Genomic DNA, 9,482 nt, shown 5'->3' on the forward strand with positions numbered 1-9,482 from the left:
GAGCTATCTTATGATATTGGTTCGAAGAATTTTATGACTTCAACAATTATTTTATTATGGATATCGATGTTAATTAGTGTTAATTAGTAAATTTTACTCGTGATTTTCATAAAGCAATCTTATGATATTGGTAAGAAGTGTTCTATGCAGGGCCCCGGCGATGGCCTGATATGAGCTACTGAACAACATTGGCAATATGGCGTCGTTTGTTTACAAACATGAGATTGTTTGTGGACGAACCGAAAAATTTACTTTTTTGTAAAAAATTCTATAACCATTGTGCAATAACATTAAGTCTTACAAAACAGACAAAATTTCGTTAAATTCTTGAACAGAATTTGTTTTATTATTATTTTTCAATTTAAACCTCTTATCGCGATTCTGATTAAGATTGCACATCAAATCATCGTGCCTTTAGTGTATCTTTAGTCTTCACATCGATTTGCTGTAGATCCGTGTTTAAATTTTGAAATTTAGCATAAATTAAAATAAGTTGCAAAATTCCCAACTTCAGCCATGTGCAACAATTTCCACATCACCCATGCGGTAAACCGATAATGAGGTAATTCATGCGTTCCAAACTGTCAAAATTCCAAAACGTCATTGCCAATCTTCGGTTCGCTGCTTTTGTTCTTGTTTGAAGTTTCGGGCCGAGACTCTGGTTCTATGGCAGTTAGTAAGACATTTTATTTTCTTTTTTTGTTTGTATTTATGTAAACAAAACTTAGGAATAGATACAATTGGTTGTTTTACTTAGAATCCTTTGTTTGGTCTGAAATAATCAAAATCAAACCATCCACATTAACGACCCCCGGGTCTTTTGTGGTATCTATTGCAAGTTTCTGCTCGAACCTAGGAGTCCAAAGGCTTGAATGGGGAGAGCACCCAAACCTCTTTCTACTCCAAGGAACCTTCCACCCCAGTGTTTGGACTGACGACCTTTGAATTGCGAGTCCAACCGCCGCCAGCGATTCCACCGGAGTAGGCTTGGTTTGGTGTGTTGTTTGTACTTATGGCATGGAGACGACTCCTACACCTGGAATGACTTTTTTTTAAAAAACGGCCTAACAACCAAGGCTGGGACCGACATTTTACTTCCTCATCCGATGGAAGGTTGGAGCAGATGGGAATCGAACTGAATCGTCTGAAATAATATGCTCTATTAATTTCATGAATGGAAAATGGCAGTAGGGAACTAAATTTAAACATACAATACACATTGTATCTAATCTCTCTTCAGTCTTATATGCTAAATAGTTATCATCATGCTCTTCCACTTTACAATCTCTGCAAATAACAAAAAAATGATCGTCATGTTTTAGCAAACCTAGGGGTCGGACAGATAGGTCAGTATACTATTAACATATTAAAATACTTGGTCAACGCATCGACATTTCGTTAATATATTGACGAGATCCTACCATGATCTAGGAACCTTGATCTGTTGAAATGTCAGATGAAATCAAACCAAAACAAAATAAACAATTCGCAACGTCATGCAAAGGTACTGAAAAACCCACGGAATCGGTGACGGCAACCTCCAAGCCGGTTGTTGGCAGCGTTTACGGTTGATGGTCACCCGGCCGCAACGACATCTTGCGGCACCGAAAATATCCGGGTAGGTGGTGAGGAAGGAGAGTGTTTGACCAAGGAGTGGAAGGAACGCAGTCATGGTGATTCTGCCGGATGTTGGAGAATTAGGACAAAACGAACTGGTGAATCAAAAGTTAAATTAACATTCCTGGACCGTTGTTATGCTGCCCGGAGGTGAGTTGCTTGAGAATCATGTTTGGTCATGAGTTGTTGAAAGATTCCCGTATTTTTAGGTTAAATTGTTCGAGATGGCCTGAACGATTGAAGAATTCAGCGAGTGGATCTATGGTCTCGGAGGAGGAATCGACAGATAAACCTACTGGTGATTTGATAATGTGATAATGCTTTATTCTTGATGGTAATAGTGTCGAAAAATAAACTGCAACACACACACACACGAATATCGTTTTATTTGCACTCCGACGCACTTGCTGAGACAACGTATACTCTTCGGGAAGGCTCTGATGACCAGCGCATTCCATGCCACCGCGGTCATCTAAAGGTCCAAAGGGGACTATTGAATTATCAATTGCCACCTTGATAGCAGGCCTCCGTAGTCATCGAAACCTCCACGGAAGTAGTTCTGGTTGTGGTTGTGACGCTCGTGAAAAAGGCACTCACCCTCGCCTTCCGTTCATCCTAGAACCGATCCCCACATCGCTCGCCTATTTGACCCGTGTTTTTCACACCACGATGCATCAATTTTACAGTTTTCTTTTATTAATATTCATCTAACCTGCGGGAAGATACACAAAGAGAAGAACCATAGTTCGGATATGCCCTGGTTCTTTGACTCGGTACGCGTCGCTTCCTAGTGACCACATGCGGTGCCTCCACCGTCAGCTGGTTTGAGGAAATAAAGTGGGATGATTCGGAAGAACTTTCCTCAAGGAATCTCTTCCTGTTGGCGCTTTTAGACGCCGTTGCCGCCACTCCCAGCTGCGTCGTCTTAAGTCCGCCTTCTTTAAATCGTCATCGATAGCTGGCAGGTGCTCCGGAAAGCATTTATTCCCGGTTACTCAGTAATCTACCACGGTGGAGGAATGGACCTACACCTGGCCTCCCGGTTGACAGTATCGGACACACCGGTCATACATAACCACCATTTTTCCATCGCTGCAAGTGGAAATGCTCGCTCTTCCAGGTTCCAGGAATGGTCGAACTGAAACCGGAATGTTCCGGAACCGTTTTTAAATCTGTGTTCCGATCGCGTACAATCTGTGTTCCGCCTACACTTATTTTTGTCCATTTTTTTTTATCCGCCAAAAACAATTTTGTTGTTTACCATCTGTCAACTCAAGATTGAAAAGTGCACGGTGGGAATGCTCACTCAAATTTTCGTTAAAGTATTGACTAGTATATTGATATCTGCGTCAATATATCGACGAACAGTAAAAACTTTAACTCTGTACACCCCCTAGTAGCAAACTCTTCAATTTCCTTGAGTTGAAGATTACTGTCACGTACCAGAGCCTCCAACTGACGTCTCGATCGGTGGAATTGTTTTCCGGGAAGAGCTCGTCGCGTCACTCTCGCTGAAGCTCGGGAACGATTCTACCGAACCGGTCAAGAACTTGCCGGAGCCTCCAACTGGTGTCTCGATCGGTAGAATTGCGTTCGTCGCGCAACTTCCGCTCAGGCTCGGGATCGATTCTACTGGACCGGTCTATAGAGTGAAATTTAGGTTAAATTCTAGTTCAATTTCAAACATGTGTACTTACGTTTGTAACCGTAGGGACTTCACTCGTGAAGTTCTACGAGATCGTCTGTAGTCGAGGGGGATGACACTCCGCGATTTCATTCAAATCGCACCTAATCGCGTTAAATTCTTGCGTCATTGCTCATCGTGGTCGTTTTTCGCCTCATCGCGCCAAATCGCGCCAGATCGCGCACATCGTGCTCATCGTGCATAGATCGTGCTCGAATGAAAATTTGCATTCATGCAGTCAGAGTTGCCATTCAATATTCATTCAAGCAGTTTTCCATGAAACTGGCCGCACTGTTGAAATGTTTATTTTTATTGATTCGAGCAGTCCGAAAAGGTAAATAAACAAGATTTCTTCGATATTTCGGGACGGATTGCGGGAGTTCCATGAAACTGGATTGTTAAGGCGTTCAGACGGAACTTTTCCCCCTGCGAGGACCTGGACCCAGCATGTTTCGGATTTATAAATTGTTTCCTTTCGTTTCGACAGGACTTAGATTAGCAGGGGAGCGATGGAGATAGCGCTTCGACGGCCGCTTCTAGCGACGTTGGTTTACGGGTCGCAGCCCAACCGGAACAGCATGGCAACGTTGTCGGCCGCGGCGCCGAATTATTGTGACATTCGGTTGGACATTAGCGGCAGAACGGAACGGAAGGTTCGACCATCAGCTTCCATCGTCGACACGGGCGCTGTGTCTACTAGATGTCCTACGGGAATCTACCGTTCAGGATGATAAGTTCCAGCTTCCTGAAGGGTCGCTCAACATCAAGAAGGGGACGGCTACGGAGTTGAGTCCAATCATCGGCGATTTGAACCCGTGGGGATCGTTCACGCAAGTTCGCTGTCTGAGCTGCAATCCGGCGGTAGATTCTTCTCATTATGGACACTGTTTTCGCAACTTACGAACAAATGGCCCCAATTTATCGGCATGGACCAGTACGACTAGCACGAGCTGCTGCAGCACCTGCTGGAAAGTGTACGCAAAGAGGATTTGATACGTTACCAGCTGGCCATCGTACTCTCGCTTGGGTACGGAAAGCGCCCGAAAACGGTTGAGGACAGGATGGAAAAATATCAAGTTCTTCGACACGCATCCGACCGCATGCTCGATCCCGAACCGGTGTTCCGTGGCCTCCTCGTGTCCACCATAACCTGCCAGGACTGCTGTCACATTTTGGTGCGGCACGAGTCCTTCCTGGATTTGTCACTCCCGATCAACTTGGAAAACCGCAACCCCCATCCGTCGGAAAGGCAGCCCTGAATCGGATTACGGCAACAGTGCGTCTGCTTCCAGCGAAGCCACCCAAAAACCACTGAGCAGCCGCAACAACAACTGCACCGCCACCGCAGCAAGTGGCGTTCCGGAAAGTGACGAAAAAGGCGCTGTCGAATCGGACAAGGACGACGACGGCATGTTGGACACGGACGTCGAGGTCGATCTGACCGAAGATTGGCAGTCGAAAAAGATCGTGACTCAGAATAGCAATCAGTCGTCGGGCGGCCGGAAAAGCTTGACGATGCGCCGGAAAATCCAAGCAAAGAGGTTGAATCGAATATGGTGTGTGAGTTGGGTCTGAGTGCCGAGGGCGTGGCCAATATGATGGATAGATGAGCATCAAGCAGCAGAAAGCGAAGGCCAAGGAACGACGTAAACGGACCGTGAGTCATGCCGATTGGGGCAAAACGCTGGTACCGCGATACCAGTGCGAAGACGAGTTGATGGTCGGGAACAGCAAGGTGTGCTGCGACGCGTGCAGCGAGCGGATCAACAGCAGGCTGTACAAGTGCGTCTAGGTGGTGCTGGTTGCCTTTTGTGTTCGTTCGCGCTAGCACAAAGTGTCCAAGGGCGTAAGCTGCCCTGAGTGACGAATAAGCCGTAAAAGATGAGTTGAGCGTCAAATTCGAGCCAGATTTCGCGGCAGTCTTTGAGAAAGGGAGATGGTCGCAGGGAAAGCTTTGAAGGTGTTGACCCGCAGCGTTAGAATCAGAAATTTGTTGTCTAGATCGTCGAGTTGGTTTACAGCGAACGTTCCGTGGTTTGCAACGGCGTACTGGTAGAAGGAGCATTGGATTTGTTTTATTGTTTAATCTATGTAAAAAACTCTTAATTGCTTAAATAAATTTTATTTTAAGTTTGGTAAATTTAACGCGAAGCCTGAATACGACTACAATTACACGCTTAACTGCTTCTTCAAGTTTCTACTGAATGCGCGTCTTCTGCTCCGAGCTGGTGTCTTTCTGAGCTGGTCAAACGGCGTTTCTGGTTGTATCAGAAGTGCATCCGTTTCCACTGGCTCGACAGCGGCAATTCATGGTCGATCACTTGTGCAAGTTCGCGCAGATTACCTCGTCAATTCACTCGATCCTCTCGTAGTTCTAGATTGTATCGAGCGTCTCGAACGACTCCGCAGCTGAAGCCTGTCCAGCGAGATCAGACGGTTCAAGTCGAATGTCATCAGCTGGCCAGCCGCGGCCGCTTCCTGCCGAAAACACACTGGTCGGCGTGTGCCTGGTCATCGTTGATCGGCGACGACGTTCCTGACGTCAACAGTCATCCTCTGGAGCGACATGATCTCCTAGTTGTCATTGTTGGACATCTGCAAATGCACGTCCGAACCGTCCTTCATGTACTGGTCGTGCTCCATTCTTGTGCTGAATGATGTTGGACACGTGCTGGTGCACCTGGACAAACTCGGATGTGGGCAGTAGGTCCGACCGGATATCGTGCATGACCTCGCAGAAGATTCACGACAGGTCGACCAGTTTGGCGTCTGAAAAGTGTGCAAACAAGAAGAGAGCGAGAATGTTAGTTACGGCTGTCGAGTGGAGCCGTGCTCGCGGCGACAGAGCACGGGTGAGTCCTCACTGTTGGGCAATCTTTTACCACTGTGCGGTAGCGACGACGGTCCGTCCGGATGGGTAGCTGAGCGGCTGCTTTTCTGACGGGGGCTTGGGCGGGTCCACCATACATAGTTGCCTGTGTGGATCAATCGGACCGCGCACTGGACTCACAATCCAGAGGTTGCCGGTTCGAATCCCGGGGCGGACGCAAAAAAATTCTAAGTGTAAATATAGGTATTCGGTGCCCTCTCCCCGTGCCCATACTTTCACACTTAGGAGACCCGGGAGGCGGAGTCTTGTCGCAAAAAGAACGATACACGCCTGTGGATCCGTTGACGAAACCGCAAGGTTTAAGAGGGCCACATTATAAGGTGTTACGTCGATTCCGTTTTTTTCCATACATAGTTGCTTAATCCGCTGCAGGACCGTCTGGTTGCAAAGCTTATTCCGAACCAGCTGGTAGAACTGGTTCTCGTGCTCGGAGCTGGTGCTGCTGTTGCACCAGCCGTGGCCGCCTTTACAGCTCCAACCGGTACTGCCGGACCACTGTTGTTATTGATACTGGTCGTAGTCGTGGTGTGGCCTCCATCTCTACCTGCTACCAACCGGGTTGCTACTTTCGGTACTACTTTCGGAGCTTTCATTGTTAAGTCCACCGGAAACACTGCTGCTCGTGGCCGCCGGTGATTTCATCGGCCGGCTTATGGTTGTGCGACCGGTTGGCTGAATAGATTGTTCATTTTCTGGATGGCGTTCGGCGATGTTGGACGAGGACGACGTGGGAACCATATTGTAGGCCGCTGCCACTTCCGTAGACTTGTTCGCCGCGACCGTAAAACTTTTGCCAGTGGTGTTGTTGTTGGAGGTGTTTCGGACTCGATTCCCGCCCACCCGGGCTCAGATTCGAAAGCGTCCATTGAAGGACCTGCACGTTGTGTTCGGACGTTGGAATCATAGACTAAAATATATACCAAAATCAGCGCACTGAAAGTCCACAAAACTTACCTACTTGCGAGTCCAGAGGCGATAGGAGATGCTTTGTTTAGTCGCAGAAGCGACTGGAACCGGCTGTGGGTGCTGCTACGGCGAAGGTTGTGGAGCCGTTTTGGGCGGCGGAACATTCCCAACATTCACAATTTTGGCCATCAACGTTCCGAGCCTCAAACCGAACTCGTCTCTGCAGGGTGGTCCTCGTCATCTGTCGGCAAATCCCACTACGCGTGACACCAACGCTGAATTCGCCACTGCAAAAGGGGGCTACGGTTGCTTCACAACCCGTCAAGTACGAGACGGATCATGCACACATGCTTCTCCACAGCCTCTATCGACGCCCGGCGCTATTCCCGTTCCCGGCAGCGCTGGTAAATCTAGCGCGTCCATTGGCCGCAGGGTTGCCACGAGAGCGCGACCAGGTGCCACGTCCTCCACCACCGCGAATGTTTGGGTAAGAACGGGAATGATTGCACTGTTGTGAGCGATCTCGGACACGGAATACGACCGTCTAGGTTGCCTGATTCGTGCAACTTCGCCATCCAATTCTTGATGGCCTTGGAAACGCACACAAGCTGGTTCTTCTAGATCCTTTCTCGGAAACGAACAAAAAGTAGGACCCGGAATCAAAGCGGCAAATTTCGGACCACGTTTTTTATTTTGTTTGTTTATATTCTGCTGCTCGAATGTGATGACAGCAAAAAAATTACATTCCGTGGCTGTCATTCCCATTCGAGCAGTTTGACAGCTCACATCGTGAGATTTTTTTGCATCGCACTCTCATCGTATTCAAATCGCGCACATCGCACCAGATCGCGCTCATCGCGCCAAATCGCGGCTAATCGAAGAAAATCGTGTCCATCGTAGCTAAATCGTGAGCTCATCGCGGGAGTGTCATCCCCTCGTCTGTAGTAGTGTTCTTAAATAAAAACCTTAGCTTGGGAGGTGTTGGGTATCCGGTGGTTTTCTTCAACGAGGACCCAGCACAGCGCCAATACCAGCGACGTCCCAGTGTGCAGCCAGCGCTACCAACGAGCTGCCGCAACCCACCACCAGAGGACTCAGACAACAGTGGGTGGGGTAGCGAAGGAGTCGTGACAGGGTGAATGGGGGTCAGGGGTGAAGGCATGACGGAAGAGGTGGAGACGAAGGGTAGCAAGGACCGCCATCGTCGAGCTGATCCACAAACTCGGTCTATTTCCCGGACGACACCATCGCGAGCAGTTGGAACGCTCTTTCTACTGCTGTGCCCGAAAGTGAAGTTTACTTTTAAAGTGCCACAAAAGTGCTAGTTGTGCCACCCCAGAGCTTCAGGAGAAGCCGAATTGTTCCCGTGTGGAATTGGAGGACACCAGGTACGCCAATATCCTTCCCCGAGTACTCAAACGACCCCCTACCAAACCCCAAAACCCAACCGTCACGATATCCCTAACCTCAAACGTTCCCAACCAGGACCCCTTGTGCTTTGGCATAGCCATTACGGCCAAGTGCACCATCCGGAGACTCGCGCTACATCCGAGTCGCCGCAGAAGCCGAACAGCTCGTACCTGTTCCTTAGTCCGGGAGTCCGGATACCCTCGACGGTAATCCGAAGGCCACTGCCGTAACCATCGGTGGCGGAGGACAGGACGAGCCGCTTAACGGGTCCATCGACGATCGCGCCGGAGCGCCAGTAACACCCCGCGCGAGGACGAACGGCCTAGCCGTACGCCAAGAGAGAGAGTTGGTAGCAGAAGTGAGAGAAGAGGTTGAAGCGGAAGGAGAGGAGAGCAGGAAGCGGAAGGTGAAGTACCGGCGTCGCTGGAGTGCTGCGGTCGACGACGGGGCCCCGAAGAGAGGAGAAGAAGAAGAAGAAGTGAAAGGTCAGGTCAGTGTAGGATTAAGAAAGTGGGAGGAATAAAGCACTGTAGAAGAAGGAGAAATAAAGTGTGTTTCTGACCCGCACACACTGGAGTTTCCATTGGTATCCCAGCAATCCCCAAGCTACCCGCGACTTGATCTAGAGGCGTGCCGACCTTGAGGCACTTGTGGTCAGAAGGTCTCAACGACATTTATGAGTCGGAGCAACCCGTAAGTTACACTTTGGCGCCCAACAAAAATTTGACCTTTAGTCGGTTTTCAAGGGTAGTCCAGCTTGGGAAGAATTGCTTGTAGAGGAGCCAATCAACGCAGGCGTCTCTGGGAAAACGCCCAGCCAGCCTAGAATAACGTTCGCGCTTGTGCGACTTGAAGTGCTTAATCTTTACATTGCGATTGATCATTTTATTTTTCATTGAAGGGGTTCTGATGTCCAAAATTGTGTGAGAAGGGCGATTGTTGAAAAGAAGGTCGAAGTTGTTAAGGATTAAATTG

General features: G+C 48.7%; 1 long non-coding RNA gene across 1 annotated transcript; it reads left to right on the forward strand.

Moving 5' to 3' along the window:
- The first annotated feature begins 8,312 nt into the window (after positions 1 to 8,312).
- Positions 8,313 to 9,074, forward strand: LOC119768802. The gene is made up of 2 exons (XR_005278231.1): positions 8,313 to 8,485; positions 8,583 to 9,074. It is a non-coding gene; the product is annotated as an uncharacterized LOC119768802 (long non-coding RNA).
- The last annotated feature ends 408 nt before the right edge of the window (positions 9,075 to 9,482 follow it).

This window comes from Culex quinquefasciatus, chromosome 1, assembly GCF_015732765.1.
Source record: "Culex quinquefasciatus strain JHB chromosome 1, VPISU_Cqui_1.0_pri_paternal, whole genome shotgun sequence".
NCBI classification, from domain to species: Eukaryota; Metazoa; Arthropoda; class Insecta; order Diptera; family Culicidae; genus Culex; species Culex quinquefasciatus.